The sequence below is a fragment of the Strigops habroptila genome, chromosome 5 (assembly GCF_004027225.2).
Source record: "Strigops habroptila isolate Jane chromosome 5, bStrHab1.2.pri, whole genome shotgun sequence".
NCBI lineage: Eukaryota > Metazoa > Chordata > Aves > Psittaciformes > Psittacidae > Strigops > Strigops habroptila.
This window is the reverse complement of record NC_044281.2, coordinates 49,748,273-49,771,623: the sequence shown is the minus strand read 5'-3', so window position 1 is coordinate 49,771,623 and position 23,351 is coordinate 49,748,273. Positions and strand designations below refer to the sequence as shown.

Genomic DNA, 23,351 nt, shown 5'->3' with positions numbered 1-23,351 from the left:
AGGCCTATCCTTACATTACAGGCAATAACTTCATAATGAAGGTATTGGTTCAATAACAGCTCAGACAAGAACCTGAATCAAGCTCGTAATCCGTTTCTGTCCTATGGGGGGAAAAAGAGGAAAATAATGTACAGTGAAATCAATGTCATCACTCCATGACCTTGGAAGAGGATAACTGGGAAAGGGTGCAACTTCATCTATCTGCATTACCTGAAAATAGCTCCTTCACCCTACCATGCCCAAATTCTAGGGCTGTTCCAGTATACTGGGGAAGAACAAGAGGGGAAAGACAGTGCCGATCTCTTCCAGTGCCAGCTAAACCAGAACTGAGCCCCTGGTTTGAAGGAATAGACTGTAGCATGGAAAAGCAAGAACATGCAGCCTCATTAGGCTGGGCAGCTCCACATGCTTCCTGCACAGGACTCTGTGCATATTTTTATCAAAAAAATTCTTCACGTATCACTTACTTTGCTGTGCAAGTACCTTCACGGAGTCCTGTAGATTTGTACAGCCAGGTCAGCTACAACTACAGCTACAGTTCCTTGAACTGTGCTGTTACCTCTGTCTACTGCTACAGACAAGACACATAAAAGGGATGTGGAACCAGAGCTGAATTTGGAGGTACCATAACTATTGCTCCTGTAAGGGTGGGCATTGAAATCCTTCAGCTGGTCCCTGGCTGTCCAGCCTTTGCCGAAATTAGAAGTCTACTCTCATTTCAACCAACCTAACATCAGCCAAGGATGACACCCAAAAGAATTCAGCTTCAGCATTCCCAAGCACACTTCAGTAACATCTCTCCTTCATGCTCACAGCAGAAAGGTGACAGGGTACAATTCAGCTCTACCTCCTTCAGTTTTGCTGAGATGTATTCCCTGGATACCGAGAAGTATACATAAATTAAAATTCCAAGGGATTTTCCCAGCCAAGTCAAATTCATTTTATTCTGACACAACAGAGCATGTAGGACTGTGGGATATCAAGATCGTAAAATTAAGAGGAACAGATACACATAGATTAAGCTCCATCTTCATCTTATGGCCAAGAAAACTATTATGAAAACATTAAAAATGAAAGATGTTCTGTCCTCATCCATATTTCCTTAGATGGTGACAGAACACTGAACAGTGTCAGCATACCAAACAGCCATTCACCTCTTTTTCCCTCTGCAATTCTAGAGCAAGCTCATCTCAAATACTGAATTCAGTTCTGGGCAAAAAGGATAGAGACAAACTTGATGGAATTCAGACAACAGCAGCAAAGATGATTAAAGTATTGACTTGGAGAGAAACGATTAACAAGTCCCTTCATAGTAGTTTGAAACAATGACAAAGAGGAGACTAAAATGAGAAGGAACGACCATCTCTGCAAGTTTGAGGGACAAATGCTAACACTAGGGACAGTGAGGAATTGATTAGGTTATCAACAACAGGCTGAAAAGAAATAAAGAAGGGGAAACGACGCTGTGTATCTGAAGAAATTACCTGAAGTGAAATCCAATACAGATTGATTCCCAGATTTATATGACACTTGTCATATAAAATATAAGGCAGGATGAAGTACAATAAAATACACTGAAAGTGAGGACGCTGCTAGGACTGACTTCTTGGAAGACTCTTATGGGGAGGAAAAGACCCTTCTCTCCCTTTCAGTGTCCCTCTTTATAAATTGTGGTGGTTGATCTATATTAGAGACAATGAGTGGAAGATTTTTGCTTTGGCTGGGGGGAGAGCCACTCCATCCTTCCCCCCATGCAGTCAGCTGCCAGCAGTGCTTACTCCCCTTTTGCAGTGTGAAGGCTGGCTGTCACACACTGATTCCTTAATTTCCATCTGCCAAAAACGTAATAAAAATGTAAATTAAAAAACATTCATGAATTTCCTACTTAAAAGGTTCATAATTCTCCTATGTTTTATGTCATTCTACCAGCCTCTAACTCATCTGCACTCAGTTCTACCAAGTGAAATGGGAAAGAACATATAGTCTGCCATCACAGATAATAATTTGACGCTTTGGGATTACGGATACAGTACTGTCCAGAAAATATTACAGAGAGGCATACTATTAAAATTCACTAGTCTCTCTCGCTCACATCCATACATTTAGAATGCAAAGAAAAATCATTAAACCAGCAGAAGTGGCACAAAAGAAAAAAAATAAATACTGACCTTTCCGAAGTTCATAATTCACTAAAAACAGAAAGATATTTTTGCTTTCAGTAGCCAGCAAAGCAAGTTAGGTTGGCACAAGATTATTCTTCTACTTTTTCTTACAGAGTTCATGTTAACACCTCAAATAGGATTTTTCCCCCTAGATTATTTCTTGGAAGTAATGCCATGCAGATTTAGGTAAAACTTTTAAGATTATAGTTTATGCACCTCCAGTCTTGGAATAACCAAAGTTATCCAATACTACTGTTCAGCTTGAATTTCAGCTGAAATTAAGTATTTTTAGTGAGGAAAGGGAAAGCATGATACACTTACGTGTCCTAAAGTATCCTCTTAGAATTTAAAAGTGCATTTTGAGACTAAATATAGCCTTTTGAAGTATTTTGTTTTGCATAGATTTATGGGGTGTGTGTGGGAGGGGGGAACAGTTTCGGACATAAGCAAGGAAGAATGTACTTGGTTCATTTCAGGTGAGCCTTAAGTGTTTGCCCACACTTTGAGTTGAATCCCTGCTCTTGAGTGGGTGGTTTAGGTTGATTCATGAACTTCTGCTGTCTCAGCTTCTCCACTGTACTGTGAAGGTAATAATATATAGTATATATAAGTGCCATTTACAGAATAATTCCTCTCTGTCAAAGACTTTAATAGTGAAACTTCCTATTAGCGCTGCTGCTCTATCATTACTCTATCTACCAGATGTGTACCTCACTATCTATCTAAAGTGGGGCACGATTCTTTCTCCAAATTCTGCACAGTACAGCAGAAGATACTCAGTTCTCATTCATCTCTTGGCTATTCTGTCAAGATTAATCTGATTGTGGAAATGAAACCAGAACAAAATTCAACCCAACAAAGGGGCAGAGACGATTTTGCCACCAACCAACCAAAAGCAGGTACATAGGCAATGAGCCAGATATCTTCTACTCCCTCCACAGATTCAAACCTCATTCCCCTGTAGGCCAAAGCAGGAAGCATTAAAGCAGCCTTTTTTTTTTTTTTTTTTTTTAATATTTAGAACCAGACCCTTTTTTCTGTAATAGTGGGGGTCTTGAGCAGGATGCTGCAGCCTTTAGTTCTGTTCACCTTTGATTTTCCCTGTTGGCTCACAGTGATGCTACCAGGAGCTATCAGGGAGAAGAGAACCTCTGAGTGGGACTCCAAGAAGAGGGAAGAAAGGAGAAAGCAAGGTGGGGTCTTCATGGGACTTCTTGCCCAAGAGTGTGACCTAAAGCCACAAGAATGAGTCTCATCCTTCCCATTGTCTTAGGTGAGGATCCTTCAAGTTAAATCTTAACCTTCGCTTTGCCTCACACCTGGGTAAGCCACCCCATCTCAGCTGCATAAGGTAGGACCTAAGGGGATGTAGCATCCCACTGCTACTGGTTAAGTTAGACACCTCAGCAAGGGAGGTCTCAGATACGCTCCCCATAATTATAAGCTCTCGAACTATGCACCCAAGCTCAGGATACCCCTGTAACACACAGGATCCCAACCTGGAGTTCAGGTAGAGAGGAATAAGTAAACAGGTAAAGAATAACTTGCTTCCACAACAGGCAATAGCCAGTGGGTGAAAGTGAGACTTTAGTGCTTTACTAGGGAGACAGGATCCATTAGTGCCTGCCAAGAGTAAGGAAAACATTACTTAGTGTTCATGGTACACGCCTGCCTCTGCGTTGCCATGCTGCCCATGGCTGTGTACCTCAGGAACCATTCGTTTCCAAGGGCCATGCCAAAAATTATCATCTCATTGATAATTTTTTAAGAATGTCTGTTTAAAGCATTGTCTTGTGAGAGGGGAATTTTGTGGTGAAGGAGAAGCAATTCACTTAAAGATTTGTAAATAGAAATGACAGAAATAGTTTCCTATGAACACTGTGATGTATTTCCGATCAATAACACTACGATGGAATTACAGCTTAATGGAAGGAAGTTACTAGTTTTAGGAAAGGCACATAACTAAATACAAGTGTACAGATTCTCAAGCAGACAACAACCAACCCAAACTTTGTAGATTGTGCTACTGTTGTGACGTCTGTTCATTTGGTGCTGTCTTTCATTTACGTGCACAACCTCAAAATAAAGATGAAGCTCAGTCTCAAATGTTAGGGCTAACAGCCAGTGATATAACACATAACAGAGAGCTGTTTATTAAAATGTTAGACCAGGTTTTACTTTAATACTTTCCTGCAGTAGCAGGAGATGTTAAAAATCCTTAATGATTTAGCTGAACTTTTAGTAACTTCTAAATGTTTCTCATGTGTAACTGCAAAGAGCACCTACACCCCTACACCTTTTGCCACCAGCATAATATGGAGATTGGATAGATCTAATTATTAGTAATTGGGATTTTAGCCTTTCACCTCTGGATCAGTGTTTCCAACTCAGACCAGGTTGGTATTCAATAAAAGTAATTTCCATCAGCTGGCTGTTCATTGACCTCTATGAAATATTACAAGTTGATAGTAGACAGGAGTCTATATAATTAAAATATACTTCACAAGCACAGCTTGCACCCTGGAATTTCCTTACTACGAATCTGTAATCTGCTGCCCCCAGCTCATAAATGAAAAGTATTCAGGAGCACTGAGATGTCATTGGAAAACCAGGAGGATACAGTGTTCTTCGTTAATTTCACAAAGTACCTCTGTTTCTAGAGCAGTTTTGAATTCCCAGACAAATGCTTTTGTGCACCGCGAAGATGATTATTCAGCCTAATAAAACTCATGAATAAGAGAAATATCACCATTAAAAAACACTGCTAAAAACCTAGAGCCCTGTAGGTTATACTGTAAACTCTCACAGCCAGCACTATGCATGGTGTTCACGGTAAAGAGAGTATATATCCACAAAGTATCAGCAAAGCAGAATCACACAGGATGTCCCACATATCCATGAATTTGCATTCATTGAGTCAAAACTCCCCAAAGATCCACACAGAACTTAAGTATTTTTGGTAACCAAAAATACAAAAAGGGTTTTGATAGGAGAAGGTATGCCCAACCTCAACATGAGGTAGTTTCTCTGACAAGGAATCCAGGTAACAGTTTTATGTTTGAGTAGGATTTGGGGGATAGGCAGGGGGAACAGCACAATATTTTATGGCTTTTGAATAATCAAGCCCATAATTCAAGCCTCAAGCCTTTAATCCGTTTCTCTTCTTTAACCCGTTCAGAGGTTTTGTCAGCGAATGTGTGAGAAAATGCTCTCCACTGACTTTGCTTTCTTCTTATACTAATTTTGAACTAAGCAAGGCAGAGCACTTCAGGCTGAAGCCCTATGACAGATGCAGCTTCATAGAACTGTGGGACATTCAGAGACTATCATGGAAGTCTTTGTGGACTTGCCAACAACTCACATCTGTGTCAGTGAAAGAAGGAAAGTTATACGGAATTCAAACAAGGAAGGACATTTAAGTACAAGTAAATCCCCAGTAGTGATTATACACATGCAAGATGTTTCACCTCTCTGAAAAGAAACATTGTTTTGCCTGACCTAGTTCAAGATGCTAAAAGATTTATAACAACATTAAACAACAGTTAAGCTTGGTACTGTTGTGCTGTAGGAGGAGGACTATGGATCCACCTGAGAAAAGAGCCCTCATCTCAATGTGGGAACACAACAGAGGAGAGATTAGTTAGCTCAAGCACCAAGTAACCTTGATTTTGTGAGGTGAAAAAGAGAAAAGAACCACACCAAGGAAAACCCCAAGGAAAGCCAAAGTTTTCTAATTGTTGTCTTAGATCTTACCAGGAAAGTCCTATTAGATATTTTGTTCTACTAGGAATTTTCTTCTTAAACTGGTTTTCCCAGCAACTAATTTCCTCTGCAAGGGACAACTGACATATATGGACAAAAATCACTGCTACACAAGTCTCAGCATTTACCCCTCTAATCTCTAACTTACATACATTGAAATTAGTCTGCTTTTTACATACATTTCAGATGGAATGGTTAACAGGAAGAGGAAAAACAGGAATATGTGGAATTAAAGCAAGTATTAACATACCCATTTTTAACACTTTCTGTCACATTGTCCAGAAGAATATCTGCAACCTGCTGAAACTGAACCACAAACCCAAAAAGTTAAAACCTGAAGACCGCCACTGTTAACAAATTGCAGATGCAAGAGACTCATCCAAAAAGACCTCACAAATCAGCAATGAGGGGAAGAGAGAGCAAATCATGCAGAAACTATTTAATCAATGAGTAAAGACAATTATAACATCTGTTAATCTTTTGTGTAGGTCATAATTAGATGCTGCGGAGGAGTAGCCTTTAAGAGGGAGGCAGGGAATCCTTTAACATCTGCTAGGAGGGCAAACACTGTGCAATAAACGACTTTAAATGCAATCAGCAAAATGAGAGCTGTGCAGAGTTCACAAAAGGCCTGTATAAAAGATTGAGGATAACAAAATATTTTGCCAAAGGTCAACTCCTGCAGCACTACAGCCTGAATAATGACTGCTAGTTTAGAGGCCGCAACAAAATCAAACGTGATCGTACCTCTGAAAAAACAGTTCTTTTCTCATTTGTGTTACTATAGCAAAGCTACATGCTGTTGCTGTGTACCACGTCAGTTTAATGACTTGTTAGGGCTGTAGCTATCAACCTTGAACAGTTTAGAATAAACAGGTAGGTGTGATGTATTTTAAAGACCAGAATTCAGTCTAATTAGACTGACATGGAACTGCGTTTTACTGTAAAAGTGATGTGATTCTGATTTTAAATAATCAATCATTCAGTAGCTTCTAAAAAAATCCAGTAATTTACTCATTTTGCCCTTGAAAACAACCATACACTTTAAGCTGTTACTCAGTGAAAATGTGAGACCAAGGAGGAGTTATTTTATCCAGTTTAACATGGCCCTCTACTGGCAAAACAACCCCCCAAAATCTTATCACTATGAACCATTTTGTCAGATCATTTCAGAGCAGCTGAAAAGATCCTACATTTTACAGGCAAAGTTACACCAAATCTTAGAAGATAGCAGTGTAGATCAGAGCTTTAGGAATCTAAATAAATCAAGCTACCACTTAATCTCTCCAGAGTTCCCTTGCCAAGAGCACTACTTCCTTTTACCCAGCAGATGCAGCTCTAAACATCACCAGAGCGCTGAAGAAAAAAAGCCAAGTGCTCATATCTGGTGGAGTAAGTCATTTTAGACGCAAATGCAATCCTTTTACTTGTGTCAAGTTGTGCTGTATTGCTAAAGGAGTGCCACACCGATTCCCAACAGGATCAATGCACACGTGATCTTAGTTTGCACAATTAGGTAATACTTACTACAGGCAAAGCAAGCACAATACAGCCCAGCTGAAAAAAGAATACTATTGAAAATAAAAATGCTAACTACCACCAAAAGCAACTTCATTGCAAAAGAATTCCTGCTTCCTTTTCTCCACCATTACTGAAAATCCACAGCTGTGATTCAACACAGCTTCAATCAAGTGAAGCAGACAATGAAATTCGCCTCTGTTGTTACATGCAGTAATTAACTCTTCCTAATTGTATTATGTCTGAGCAACAAAGAAACAAAAGGATATGGTAAACTGCTGAATTTAACAATTTAGATAACGATGAATTATAATAATCAATTAGCACTGTCAAAGGAAATAAATTGTGACATGCTTTTGATTCTGCACAGCGCTACTATGCGCACACACTATCCAAAGCTAGTTTGGCTGGGAAAAGTGTTGTCCTGTGGAAACCTTATCAAATGTGCAGTTTAATAGTAGCACTGGTTCTTGCTGTGTGTCATTACTAACAGTCCATATTTCAGCAACATAATTTGTAGCCATTCCTTTATAATCCAACCTGCTTTTCAAGGTCTGCATCATTCACAGCCCATAGACAATGCTACTGCCAGCTTCCAGAAGCCACCACTGCTGAATAAACCATGTTTATCTGGTTCACCTGAATGCAAGTCAGTGGAATCGTAAAAGATTTCCAAGTATTTTTCACATAATGCTATCTAAATTTTCATCCCCCAAACATGATGACTTATTTATTTAACCATCAGTGAATACCTAATGTAATTCAGGTTTCTGCATGCTACAGGAGTGGTATCATTAGACAGTACAGAACAAAGTATTACAAGTATCAATGGTTCATGTTCTATTTACATTGTACATTTATCCTGTTTTAGTAATAAACCTGCATATTACATGTTGTAACTTCTGGCAGTGTTCTGGCAGCTTTGGCATAGATTGTTCTTAAGCATAACTCCAATCCTGCCAGGAGCTGAACACGTGCAGAACTACACAGGAGCTGCAGAGCATCACACCGTATTTGGCCCTGGCTGAGCCATGCTAAGCTCCTCAGCCAACTGTGCTTCCCTTTGGCACCTTTGTTTTGGGGCTTTTATCCCACTCTCAGTCCCACTTGCCAGATGCTGACAGGCTGGAGTCTGCACTTATTCCGTTTCTTTTCAGATGGTGAGAAAGCCAAAAGAATTGACATTCTGTTGGCAATTGTCCCCTTTAATGCCATCCCAGAATGTTATCAGATTATATGCGGTATCCTAGGGCAGATTTCTCAGATCCAGGGAAAACCCAGTCAGGGGATCCCTCTGCTGAAAAGTGAGCTCACTCTATACCCTAATTTGATACATTGGAATAAAAGGAAGAAAATGTAAATGTGAGAAGGGAAATGTAAGAAAAGAAAATGAAAAACAAATGCCCTCAGGCTCATCAGGTTTTGAGAGTCTGCTTCTGCTCTTAAGGTAATTAGCTAAAGATTTGCTCTTGACTGAAGTGCAAGTGGAATTGTACTCTACATTTACTGGGGCAGGATTTCTAATTGTTTAAATCTAAGCTTCTAAACACTTACACACAACTCATGCACAAGAACAATAGCGGAGAAGTCCATGAGGTTTTCTCAAATTCACATTTGTAAGATTAGGACTTGCATTTAAAATTAATTCATGGGAGAAAGATAAGTGGGACATGAGCTTTTTTTTAAATTTTAACTTTTTATGATTTTTTTAGGTATTTGCCAACATGATACCTGAATATTTTGCAAGTGTAAATATCCTTATCAGTTCACTGCTACGAGGTGACAGAGGAGAGGAAGGACTGGCCCATGGGAGTCAGCATGGAAGGGATAAAACCACCTAACCTTAAACCTGTTCCTTCTCCCCAGGGAAGGGCTCCATCACAATCTTGCCTCTTGTATTTAATGGAAAGTTCCAAACTACAAAAAGGTCTTTCAAAGAACATAAAAATTTTTTGTTTATACTATTTCTGAAGGAAGAGGATGAACAACTAAAGAACAAACCTCTATGCTCTTATTTAAGACCCCAAAACCTTTGCCATTTGCATGGCATTAACGCAGAGCTAAATTTAGGGTTGTTCTGTTTTTTTTCTTTCTCAGGAGAATATGCTTTAATTCCAAAGACAGAACAACAGCTCCCAAATTGCACAATATCTTGACATGCCAAGCTACATTAGAGCATCAAAAGAAGAGACAGACAGGTTTTGATCTCGTGCAGAAACAGGGTCACTTGAGAGGGGCATCTGTGGTTGTAGTCACTCAAACCTTCGCAGGAAGCCCCAAAAATCTGTTCCTGTATAGGACTGAGAGGCCTTGTAAACAAAGTCAGTAGCAAGAAAAGCAAAACAAAATCAATGGTGCTAACAATTCAAAAGGAATCCCCCAATTCCTATCTGATTGATTTATACTGGCTTACCCTCTTATAATTGCCAATTAGTTTTCTGATATCATTCTTCAAAAACGCGCTTTGTCTCCACAAAGACAGATCATTAAACAGAGGTAAACAGTAATAAAAGAGTTCCAAAAGCGTTCCTCATACACAGTACTGTGATCAGGTTACTGATCTGGAAAAGCCACTACAACTGAAATTGCAGTAATTTAGAATGGGTTTCTGGTGAAGGATTGAAATGAGAAGCAGGAGATCTGGGGTTTGTTACCAGCTTTTGAAGTGGGTAAACTAAGTTTTAATAAATCAAATCTATGGGCCTGTTTCCCCCTGTGTAAAATGGGAGTGAGTCCTGACAATCACAGCTGGTTGTCCTGAAAATTAGTTAATCAATGGTCAGAAACATAGTTCTGTCCCACAAACAGCTGGCAGTACAGAAAGTTTTTTCACAGCACTTACCAGTGTACTAATCTTTCTGCTCTGATGTTTCAGAATTTGTCGTACTTCTAACAAACACTCAAACCAAAAAATACTGTTTCTCACATAACTGACAACTCATTTTATCCAAAAGGCATCAGATTTCAAAGCACTGTTTGATTCTTTCTTTTAAACTTACATACCTCCAGAATTTGAACAAGGGCTAAAAGTAAAAATAGTCAAGTTTTGCTTTAAATCAATGCCTGCATAACGAGCAAAACAGTTTTTAAAGAAAATTGTACTAAAACCAAGAAGGAAATTATATTAAAAATTCAGATTAACTTTGAATATTCAGATAAATACCATGAAATGATAAAAGAACAATCTTAAGACAGACTAGTTTTTGCTTAGTTAATGACAGTACTCAAGAGATTTTAAGAATCTTAGAGTTTCATCACTTAAATTAAGAGAGAGCCCCTTCAGTGTAGTCTCATGCAAACAAAAGCCAGAATTAAGTTTTCGTTTGTCCTTTACTCTGCTGCTGAACCACACTCAGATGCATGGCTGCAATTACTCTTAACAACTACATACTTGCTGCTCTAATTAAAGCAAAACTACAAATAGCAATGCTGACACACTCCTAGAGAAAATAAGCTTTACAAAGATGATAAAAACACCAAAACAGCAAAAGTCTTACTTGCAGCAGTTCAGTCAAAACATGCCAGCCCTGGAGAACTCAGAACCGTAAGAAGTCTTTGCAGTCCAGAAATTCTCTTGAGTTTACCCAGTGTTTATTTACCAAGCTTTAAAAGTCTGTGGTTAGAAGAACAGAGTTAGCTTTCTACACCATCCACAGCACTACTGAAGTCCTCCAGTAACAGCAGACATGAAGTTTGCTGATAGTCGGGTTTGCTGCTGCTATGTAGTTGCTCAGTACTTGTAAATACAAGCTCTGTGGACAAAGTCCCAAATGACATCACAGGCAGCTGCTTATTGTTGAGTCTTTATTAACTGACTGTCAAAAAAGAAAAGCAAAGAGGAAAGAAAAGCCCAAACTATCTTCCCTGCAGCATAATTTGCATCTTAGTAGGAGTTTCAGTGCTACACATATAAATACTTCTGTTTATCCAACTGATGTTTTCTTAGAATGAATAAACAGTGCTTGCAGGGAAAGCAGAAAAAGAACAACTTAAACAGCTTCAACATGGAAAGAGCACAGGGAGAAAAAGAAAAAATTAAAATGCCAGCAGTGCTTTTTCCAAAATTTTCCCCTAAATTCTCCTAATTCTTCTGCTCATTTAAATATACATAACTAGGGGTGCAAATCTGCATTAATTTTAAAGCACAGAACAGAGGACTTTAGTAAACAGAAAGTTTCAACTCCTTCCTCATTTTAAAAGCTACAGAATTACAAACTTTTGTAACTTAAATCTGCAAGATTTAAAACAGCTCTACTTCAGTTACAATGTGTTTTGAAGAAAACTCTCTTACTTCCAAAAAATAAAAATACAAGAAAGCAAGAAACAGCATCAAACATAGTTATTCACTAGGTGCTAAGGGCATTTACTGACCTTTTTATTTCAGACGTGGAGGTCCAAGACTAAGTAGTGCTTTTGAGCCAAAACAGGCACTTGATTCCCAGCCAGGCACGGAGTACTCACTTGAGAACTAGTCCAGCTACTAATCTGAATCTATCATATCACTGAGAATTCCTGCTGAAAGAGAGGGGCTGAGATTCTGTACCTTGATGTCTCAGAAGTCAGTCCTTTCAAGTCAGAACTTCAGATGCTGGAGGGGCGCCACCAAGAGTTGGGACAGGTTGAACTCTGTTATCTGTGCACACTTCCACATGAACAGCTCCAGTACTGGGAAATACCTGGCCACTCCTACCCAAATACCCCAGACTGCATGTTCCACAAACACCAAAACAATCAAAACTTGAGCTCAGTAATGAGCTAAATAAAAGTTTTTACCACACTTTTAATTGCTACACATAAAAGCAGCAACCCCCACTCTGCCTGTATTTATAGAGAGCAAATCAGTCTTGGGTCAGGTCCTCAGCTGATGTAAATCAAGCTAGATGCAATGACACACCAGAACAATACCACTCAGCATCAGCTGAAATCTTACTTTTGCCTGCAAGAGTGCCATTAAAAAAACCTGTGTGACCTAAATGACAGATTTTCTTGGTGCTTGCCCTGAGCAGCAGCAATACCATGCTGACATAGTGCTACTGAGCTTGATGGAATTGCTCATATAGACAATCGCTACCTCTGCTGCTTGCTGCCTCTAAAACATAAGCTGGTGCTTTTGAAGGAGATCTGTTACAAATCCCCCTACATTTATTCCTGTGGCTAATCAGCTTGTAGCACACAAGAAACATCATACTGTGCAACAAGAAGTTATATTTACCGCTCCGACTCAAACATATGGGGTTGTGTTCCTCTTCCACTGAAAGATATAAACCCAGCAAGGGTTTGTATCTTGCTCATTGAGAGCTTGCTAGTTTGATCCAGGAAGTCTTCAAAATACTTTGAAGATGAAGTGGGCTATGGGAGTAATAAGTACTAACGTATAATATTCAATAACATGAATTTCAAAACACACAGCTTTCGCTCCAGCTTTGCAAGTGCCATAGTGTAGCTACTCTGTTTAAGCAAACGTGAAAGAGGCTGTGTGCTCACATATACAGTTCCATAAGGCTTCAGCTCATCCCAGCAGGAATAAGCCCATGAATAAGATCTGCAGAAGAGTTAGATTTTGTTTAAACCTGATGCTGATTTACAGTGTGCTTCCTCAGACCAAGGATAAAATTAATTTTTTCACCTGCCTTTAGAAGTATTTTTAAAATTGCAAAACACAGGTTACACGCCAGCTCTATTGAAAACAAAATTGATTTGCTCCATGACACTAATGCAGACACACACGTAGAAGAAACAAGAGTGTATAGATTCATAAAATAAGAAAAAAACTGATTTAAGTGAAAAAGCAAAATGTTTAATGAAATAAAAAAGGGCAAGCCTTAAGGCTTGAGAGTGGTGAGTCACTGGCACAGGTTGCCCAGAGAAGCTGTGGCTGCCCCATCCCTGGAAGTGTTCAAGGCCATGCTGGACAGGGCTTTGAACAACCTGGTCTAGTGGAAGGTGCCCCTGCTGTGGCAGGGGGCTTGGAACTGGATGGTCTTTAAGATACCTTCCAACCTGAACCGTTCTATGTTTCTATAATGATTCTATGAAAACTGCAGCCTGCTCTCAGGAAGAATTTGTATTATTTAGTAAAATTTAGCAGTCTCTAAACTTTCTAGAGAATGTTAATGCATGTCCAGGCTAAGCACACCTAGGTGAGCAGGAGCAGGATAGCAGACACACTGCTCACAACTCTCTGGTCAGACAGCACTGTAAATTAAGTGATTTCAATTGCCCAAAAGCAATTATTTGGAGACTTCCATCTAAGCAAGTTCTACCTCGATCCTTTTAGAACTGGTAGATCTTGTAGAAATAAACATGCAATGAAACAAATATTGAGATTTGCAAGTTTAACCAGCAAGTTATTCTTCCCAAGGGGAGAATTCCCATGAGGGTAGACAAAGAGATTCTGCATTCTTCAAATTACAGCCCTTATTAAGGGAGTGCCCGTTAGCTCACCCTGTCAGTGCATTTATCCATCTAATTTCTATTCTAAGTCATCATATGATATAGCCACTGGCTGTGCAGATACAGCTTATTTCTGGAAGGAATGTCACAGCTTTTGTTAGAGCAAAATACACGACAGAATTCAGTCCTTGCCTAGCTACAGGTTGAGTGAAAAGATAAAGATGTTCAAGTCATGAGCCGCAGCAGTTGCTCCCAGACTGATGCACAGCGGGCTGACCTGAGTTATCCATCCGAGGAAATAAATTCAGCTTCATACTGCTTTATTTCCAACACGAAAACAGGTGAGACATAACAAACTGATCTAAGTACACAAAGATATTGGTAAAGCATGTCAATTAACCTACTGCAGTATAGCCAGGGTCAGTTAAAGACTCCATGTGTCATACTAACACAAAATCCATACTAACTTCAGGTTCACTGGCCACATTTGATTTTTCTTTATTAACAACTTTAAAAGTTCCTCCTCATCGAAGAAGCAAAAACAAAGGTCTGATCTTCTCAGAAAACACATAACTGGAATGGGATTAAGTCACCTAAACTGCACAGCACTTTTCGTGTAGCACTGCAGAAGTCCATGCAGCCGCACATGCTCGATGTGTGTGTTTGCTTCTTCGCAGCACAAGACCCAGGGGCCTCTGGGTCCACTCTCTCATTACAGACCCGTAAAGCTGCGGCACAAGGTGATCAGCCTCACAGCCCGACAAGTTGAAATGGAGGTGGTAAGGGCTAAGAGTGTTTCCCTTGAGGAATGTCTAATTGTTCTGTGAGTCCAGTGTGGTTCAGTACAGCTTCAGATGGTGAACCTGCAGGCTACATAAAAGCCTTGTTTTGCCCTCTGATATTACTCCTCGGACAAGGACAGACAAGCTGGCAGAGTGAAGAGCAGTTTAGTCTAGAAGGACTAAATTACAGGACATTAAAATACCAAAATATTTATTTGAATAGAATAGCACAGCACAGAGTAGAATAGAGTCAAGTCGAGTCGAGTCCTAAACTCTTACATCTGTACCCTACAACAAATACTCAGATCAATGGAGGATAAATTTAAAAAATAGTAAAATAAATCATAGGCTGCAGAATTCACTCTCCTTGGAGCTGCACATGGTCAGAAGTCTTGAACTGGTTCCTAAAATATCACAGAAATTTCTCCAGAATGACACCAGCGTACTGAAGAGCAAAATGCTCTTTGAAAATAACTATTATTCTCATTTTTACCAACACAGATAAGTATGTCTTACAAAACAAATACCTACAAGCATGTGGGATCATCACAAGTTAGCACAGTAAACTCCTGAGACTGGGGTAGCTGGCAGAGAGGATATACAAGTTAAAATATGTGGAGAAAATAGAAGGAAGCATGTGGGGGCAGTGTATGAATCTCCTCAGATACTCACTGTCAAAAAGTGCCTTAGTTGAAGCGGTTTGATCAAGCTGGTAAGCTTTTGATCATGAAGCCAGTTTGGTTTTTAACCTTACTAGGTGATTTTTCAAAGCTTTTTACCTCCTCTGCATGCCAAGAATACGGGAAAGGACTTTAGCTAAGGCAGGTTTTACTGCTGGAACAAACAATAGCTCTTTCCTCTGTCACATTTACGAACTCAAGCTTCAGAGAAAATAACAAATAATGCACAACAACAATAACTGCCTTCTGATAGGCCGTTCCACTACATACAGGGTCATAGGTTATTATCAGTCTGGTTTGTCCTCCTGAGTCGTGCTCGATGCCTGGCACTGCCATGCTCCCCCTTCCACGACCTCCTGGGCAGCTTTCTGTAATGACCTGTGTGCTTTCTGGTACCTGTCACTAAAATGATTATATTCTACCTCCTGAAAGAGGGCATTTATACAGAAATATTTACTCTAACTCACAACCTACACCATGGGAAACCCTGTCCTTAAGCATCAGGATGAAGCCTCGATACCCTATTCTGACATTTAAGAAAAAAAATGGCTAAAATGAAATGTTGTATCCAGCCTTTTAGATGCGCTAAGAACTAAAATGAGCATATACGATTTTTCCAGCCATAGCAGTGATTTGCAATCAATTTCTAAATCTTTTTCAGCTCCATAATTTTTGCTTCAGTAGCATTTATGAAAAGCATTCATTGGAGAAAACTGATGGGATGTCTTTAAAGGACATTGGTTTTCAGTATAAATTGCCTCATTGTAAAACACAATATTAAGCAAATCATACAAAGTCTGTTTTGAGTGTTGCCACTTGAAACTGGAAGAGATAGGCAGAAGCTGTGTTTCTGACTTACAAGAGAACTCACAAACATTTTAAATGTGATTACTAAATATATGCACATAGAACTGGCTCTCATTAATTCCATGGATTTAGCCATTATTCCTTCTTTGCCTTTCCTGTTGTTTCTGGAATCAAGCAATTGATTCAGTCACTAGTGACCTTATCCAGAGTTAATTGAAATCGATGGCAGCAGTGGATTCTGGAGCAGGCCCAAAACCGATGTGCGTTAAAGGGCTTTTGTATATCCTTAATCACACGGGTAAGCCTCTGCAAATTTAGGTTCCAATGGATCCAATCATTAAATCAGTTGTGCAGTGTTTAACTTCACATATGGTCAGTGGTCCCCAGCTGGTTATTGAAAGTGGTCTCTATTAAGAAGAGAAGGTTATTTCCATAATCTATTTCTGATGAAAACATGTATTTCTACAGGTGTCAGTGTTCCAGCACGGTTAGCACCTAATGGGAAGGATGACTAATTAGCACTCTTCTCCTGCCTTTTTGGACATGTTGCTGTGTGTCAGAAAGCAGAGGTATCGGCTTGTGAAACACACATTCCTCTGATGCAAGCATCTGGCTTCTTGGCAGCCAAGTCGTGACAGGTTCTGCAGCAGCTGCGATGGCTCCATGCTCTTTCAGATGGTTAATAGTCTTGTTTTTTAGCCTAGCTGTTTGTTTTCTGCTGCCCTCCTGGATGAAAGCCCACTTTCCCTTTTAATCAATGAACTGGCCGTTGGATTGGAGCAATCAGTTACATTTTTGTACATGTCAGAGCAGAGATTCTTGCCCAGAGACAGCCATCTATACAGCCCTGCACTCTTGACTCTATGCTTTACCTTGTCCTGCTCCATTCTGACACCTTTCCGCACCAAATAAAGGGGCATCTTCCCAAAGTGAGAACAAGCACTAAGATAGCTTTCTTCATCCCTCATTCATAGTATTTCATAGCATTGTTATAGGAGATGATAATCAGATCAAACAGAGCAAATAAGGAATAAAATTCGTTTATTTGAGATGGCTTTATAAACTGTCCTCCCATGTGTATGCACCAGATGGAGATAAGAATCTGGCTGGAAGCTTTAGCCTTACTCTGTGTGGCACAGAGGTAACAGCGCATCAGCTTATTAAGAGAAAAAATTCTTCAGAGAAGGTTACATAAATCTGAATTACATTTTATTTAAATTGCCTTTAAACATATTATGCAAATCCACAACATAACAAGCAGTTCCAAGTAGTTCCCTCAAACAAGCGAGCACACAGCTCTCCTAACACCAAATGTGATAACACAATATTAAAAGGACACCACAAAGATGAAAAGCTGCCATCTACCTCTCAGCCATTTTTAAACTCATCCCCACCTTTCCACTCCAGATGATAATCTGTGTCTCTCTGTGATAAATATCCTTCCTCCTTTTTCTTGATGTATTGCTGCTTGTGGAGAAAAAATAAAAAATGCACTAACTCAGGCAAGCTACATTCTCCCTTGCTAGGCTTTTACTCCTTGTTTTTCCCATGCTTGCTATACGAAGCTCTTTTTATGGAATACAACTACTGTTATTTCTACCTTCACCAGAATAGGGAAACTGCACAAACAGGCCAATTCTTTTTCCTGCCTCAGACATCTTGAGGAGAGAACAAACCTTCCCCCACTATCTACCTTTACACGTTTCATTAATCCCTTGATGAGAACTTAGTAACAACCTGATCAGTCCCATCGTCCACTCTATTTGCCAAAGCACACACAGGCACAGTTAATCAGTACCCACAAGTGACTCTGGTCTCTGACCACAATGCCGCCTGTGAAACCAATACAGCAGTGTCAGCATGGGTCCCGACCACAACCAGGCCATGTGTAGCCAATCAGTGACCAAAATTGGCATTCAGCACCACCCTGTCCCAAAGGCTGTAAGACAACAACAATCCTAAAATTCTTTGAGATATTTTAGTATCATTAAAAGTTCTCTTTGGGTCTTTCAATTCCATCTTCAAAGCAGGACAGGGAGGAACCAGCATATGACTTATTAAATAAAAGCTGCAACAACATGCGTCGGTTTAATACCATATAATTCCATATTGTGAGATACAAGTTCATAAAAGCAGCCCATTTTACTGAGTGACTACTATCAACAGGAGTCTATCTGAAATGCATTGCCAGTGTTCTGGTTATTTAACACCCCTAAGATCCACAGAAAGTTGATCCATGTCACAGGTTAAATAATCAGGGAGTAAGCTTAAAGCCGAAATGGCTTACCACCAAGAAATTACAGTCTAGGAATTACTGCTCCCAATACTCTCAATAAAGCTCTGGACAATACCATGAGGTCTCAGCCAAAAGCACCTCAGTGCAAGTCCTCAGGCCTCTCTCTGCTGTCCTCTTGAAAAATCCTGGGTTGTTGTAGAAAGCAGTAATAAACTGTACACACACTAGGATTTCAACAATATGCTATGATTACTTTAAATCCGTGAAATATAACAACTCTTAACAGCTAGCTAGACACCCTCCAGGGAAGGAGACCAAAGTGTGTCTTTGCAAAAAGGATGATGAAACAGCCCAAAATTATTTTCGTGAGGAGAAAGTTTTCTTAGTCTTCCTGAAAGGAAAAAACCCTCCATTCTGCCAATAGAAAAGGTCAGGTGTATCAAAGAAAGGCTGTTCTGGTTTATCACACTACTTCTCTATTACAGTACTGAAGATTTTATTGCATGCTGTAAGGAGAGGAAAAACTCATCTTGTAATCACATAAACACAGTGAACAACAGAATAAGTACCAATTACTTTTGCAAGTTTCAGTGATAGCCTCAACCCCTGAGGATAATTTCAAATGGTATGATAAAGACTTCAGTTAGATTAAAAGCATCAAAACCAAACTAGCATTCAAAACCAAACAATTCTGTCTCTGATATGTAAGTTACAATAAATTTTCTGAACTGGCATATTTCCCTCCTAGCTGTTCAGCTGTTCCTTCCCCGCAGGTAAAACAAGTCAATCTGTTCAAGAAGACAATTTGCCACCCAGCTTACTTAACGCCACACATTAAAATAAAATGATTGAATAATTTTGTTGTCAAAGAGCTGTTTTAATGGGAATCTATGGTTAAAGGAAACAACTGCAATAGAGAAATGCAATCAGATGCTGCTGACTTCCATGTGAATTAGATCTGAAGAAAATAACTGCCCAACTTTTGGTCTCATATTTTACATGGAACTTTTCCCAAATCCTTCAAGAGGTCCTTGCAAATTTTGCTCAGTGATGTTACTATAAACACTAACATGACTAACAGAGAACAGTAGAACTGTGATAACCTTTTACTTATCTGGAATTAAATGTGATAAAGCCCTGTAGCATACTAGCAAGTCAATGTAGTTGCATTTTCCATTCCCTTTGTGCTACCATATGTTACTATGGAAAGTGCACAAAAGTGCAAGAGACTGGTGCTAGGTGACACTCGCACAGCGCGGTGCAATGACTTGCAGGGATGTTTGAAGTAGCTTTGAATAAGTTACTTTCATTCTGGGAAGTGACATGGCCATGTTAACTCCGCTACGTGGAGCACAACACAGGAAATAGCCTCAGCAGAGCCCTGTGCAAATGTGGTTACAGTCCTTCTCCAGCCCAGCAATCAGATTTAGAGTCAGTTCGGTTTTCACTGCTTGACACTGCCGTATGACCACCAGAAGTATCAAAAGTGTCCATTCTGCTTTCAGAAAGAGAAAGCAGAAAAATGCTTTATCTCCACAGTGTACGTTCCAGCTTACTAACAAGCACTGCTAGGGCTGCTCCACGTTCCTTTGATTTCAAACACAATCTTAGCAATTGAGATGAGCAACTCCAACCTGCTTTCAAAGGCTGAGTGCCACGCACATAGCTTTTATACAGCCATGATTATATGCGTTAATTAAAGGGATTAGCTGTCACTAGCCAGAACCACTTCGTATATTTAGTACATCCTGAAAATACAAAACCTTCACAGTTTTAACCCAGATATTCTTGCCCTACTTCATGTTCTAGGTTACTTTGCTGAACGACTTGGATCAAGTCTTGTGTGTTGACCAAGAGGTCAGCTATCGCAGACACCTGGAACAGCTTCTCTGATGTCTCCCTTGGCCTGTTGCTGCTTTCTTACCCCTCCAACGTTACCGATACAGCAGTTTCCAGCATGCAGAACTGTATCTTACTCTCTGAGTGGGTACTACCCGTTAGTATTGTTTATATGATGCCACAGCTAAATGTACATTTTCTAAGAATTTTAAGTGAGGCCTATTCTGCTCATTGTCTACAATATCAGCAACTTCTCTTCACAGCTCTTCCAAACATTCCAGAAGCTTGGACATGAGTGATTTCTATAGTGCTCTAACTTTGGCACATGTCTTTAAACAGATGGAAATTATTGTTATGCAGGCTTAGGACATATCAAGATCTCTTTTTGTTTCTGTAACGAGGCCCAATTAACACCTAGGACTTTCTGCCACTCAAAGGATTTCAAAATATCAGGATTTCAGCCAGAATTGTAATGCTGATTTGTGCTTTCACGATATAATCTAACTATAATCACCTAAACCATTATCAATGTAAGCAATGAAAGTCATTCTTATCCTATAGGAAACTCAGCTATTCCACTGTATTAAAAAACCTATGAACTATAAAAGACATTTTCCCATTGCAGGGTCAGCATTACATCTTAGTGTAATGACCCAAATTAGAATAATTTTATTGAGCTAGACAGTCTTTGGGCTAGTCTCCATAAAAGTTTTGCTGTAAAGATAGGACAGCACAGTTGTCACTCTGTGTAATCTTACCGTGTAGGGGGCATTAGAAATACCTGCACAGATAATCGATGTAGAATAACTATTCTGTAGTGATTTACTGTTAATATTGCAGTAATTTTTCCATGGAGATGAAGTCCTAAAACTAGGTTTCCATTTTTAAGGCCTATGCATTTCAGAAGCTTTTACATAAAATGATACTAATGAAAAATAGTATTTATAAAGCATCACAGATGAAGAACTTAATTATAGTTATTCACCTAGCTGGACCTGCAGGGTTACCAATCTCCCCTGAAAAAAGTCAGTTTATGAATGCTTGAAATGCCTACAGTAATTTTTGAACTTTGTCTTGTTCATGAGAAGTCTGCTCTGATTATTTAGAATTCTGGCAAGTGATAAGATAATACTTAACTTTACAGTTCACTTTTCTCCCCCCCTCCATGTGCAGCACTAGGAATCCCCTGAATTAAATGTCAGCATCTTTGCTGGATCCAATAGGACTGTTCACTATCTGTGGTTTCTTGCTGCTACCTAACATAGCTGAAGGTTTCCACCAAACTCAGAATCCTGGCCATCATACTCTGAACAGGTTCAGATTGGGTTAAAATATCCAGATGCATTACCAAACAGAAATTTACAACCAGGACTAAGCTGAACCACTGTTATTAAAATATAATGAAAATGAATGCGAGCGAGTCTGGTATCTTCTTTCCTCTCCCCCCCTTCTCTCCTCAGAAAGATCCAGTAACCGGATAGTTGGCAAGATAAACAGTAAATGCCACTGTAACTTAATGGGGACAATGTACCAGAAATGGTAAGTATGATGGCAGGATTTGGTTTAATATTATGTATTATGATTTTTTAAAATATATTTAATTACTACTGTCAGAAACTCTGCTAAAAATAGGTTACTGAGTTGTATTTTTCTAAATGACAGATAACTGTAGGAATGCAGCATTCAGAAGGAACCATTTGTGCTAGGCACTGTATTTCCTCTCCACTCATCAGAACTTCCAGAAGAACATCACATGAATTTTGCAAATATATCAAGGAGGGAATAGACACCACAGGCTGTAAAAACCAGAAGATCATAGACATGCAAGTATATGCAGGTGCTATAGGTTAACTACATTTTCTTCCTGCCAAAGAGGCCTCTCTAATCTCCAAGTTAGTGAGAATGTCCTCATTGCTCCAATATTTTCCCCGCAGCCACAACAATTTTTTAAATACATAAGCAGCCATTTGATTTTATCACTTAGAATGACAAACTCAGACAGCGACAGTGTCCATCAAGTCCCTTGAAAGCTTCATACGTTTTATATCTTGCAAATTATTCTACATATTCAGGCTTTCAGTACAGTTACTAAAATAGTTACGAAAATACTGCCATCAGTTTTCAAGAAAGAGAAGGAAGAATTTTGATTTTAGCTATTCCTACAGCCCTGACTCAGCCATAATTCCTCCTAAATGGAGTGGAGAGTCAAACCTTATAGGGAGATTAACTGACTTCAGCTCACTGCTTCACTAGATCATCCCAGCAGCGCTGGTTTTGTTCAGTATGTTTGGTGTCCGGAGCTAAACCCACAGCTGCTTGTTACACAAGCAGCTGCCTGGGATGAGATATCCCATGCTGCATGAAGCTGTGGGTAAGGCAGGGCAGCGTGCTGGATCAGGGCTGTCTCACATCAGGCACTTGTGACCCCCTTACAACAAAGGCCTGTCTCCCAAGCCACTCAAGCCAGCACAGTGTTAATTTACTCAAAGTAAGGGTATGATCATGCCTTATATAATTACAGGAATGCCTCTGCTTCCACAGGGAATAGTAGTGTTGTCTGGTGCTACGAACTAGAAAACCATCTGCTTGAAACACCACCAAAGGAGAGGAGAAACAGCATAGCTGCTATGCCAACCCTCCTGCACCTGCCTCTGCTATTCCACAGTTCCTGTCCTGGCTGGGTAGCAGGTACTTCCTGGCTTCTCCACAAAATTCCAAGAAGACACCTTGAAATGATTAACGGCACTTCTTCCAACTATGAAGTATTCATTTCCAAGGTCCCTTCCAACCCAAACCGTTCTATGATTCTATGATTTTCTATGGATACCTATGGAAAACAGTTGCCCTCAAGATGGCATATTCAGGAAATATTTTTGAGGAAAACAACTCAGGTGCTGGGAGGAAAGCAGCAGCAGAGACACGCCTCAGAGATAGATATTCACCTGGAATATCTTCCATCTGAGTTATGTGTGACTGTTCGAACTGTACAACCAGCCACCTCAGCTGCGTACCAACTTTATGGCAACCTTTTCTTTCTTCCGGGGAATTACACAATGACAAAGATGCATCTGCATCTTACCACACCACTTACCCCTTGCTCTAGAATTTAAGATTTAATTAAAAGTTTCTATGCCTTATGCCTGGAAGGAAAATTTATCAAAAATCAACCAGA

At 39.7% G+C, this 23,351-nt stretch overlaps 1 protein-coding gene across 10 annotated transcripts in view; it reads right to left on the bottom strand.

The window, feature by feature from the left end:
- NCKAP5 (NCK associated protein 5) overlaps positions 1-23,351 on the bottom strand; it is a 408,143-nt gene that overhangs the window by 365,433 nt on the left and 19,359 nt on the right. For 8 of the 10 annotated variants that reach the window (XR_003991395.1, XR_003991396.1, XM_030485814.1 and 5 more), the window contains exon 1: positions 10,940-11,188. The exons of the other annotated variants lie outside the window; for them this stretch is intronic. The gene's annotated coding sequence lies outside the window, so the exon portion shown is untranslated. Of the gene's footprint in view, positions 1-10,939; positions 11,189-23,351 lie in introns of those variants that run through there. 10 annotated transcript variants of the gene reach the window in all.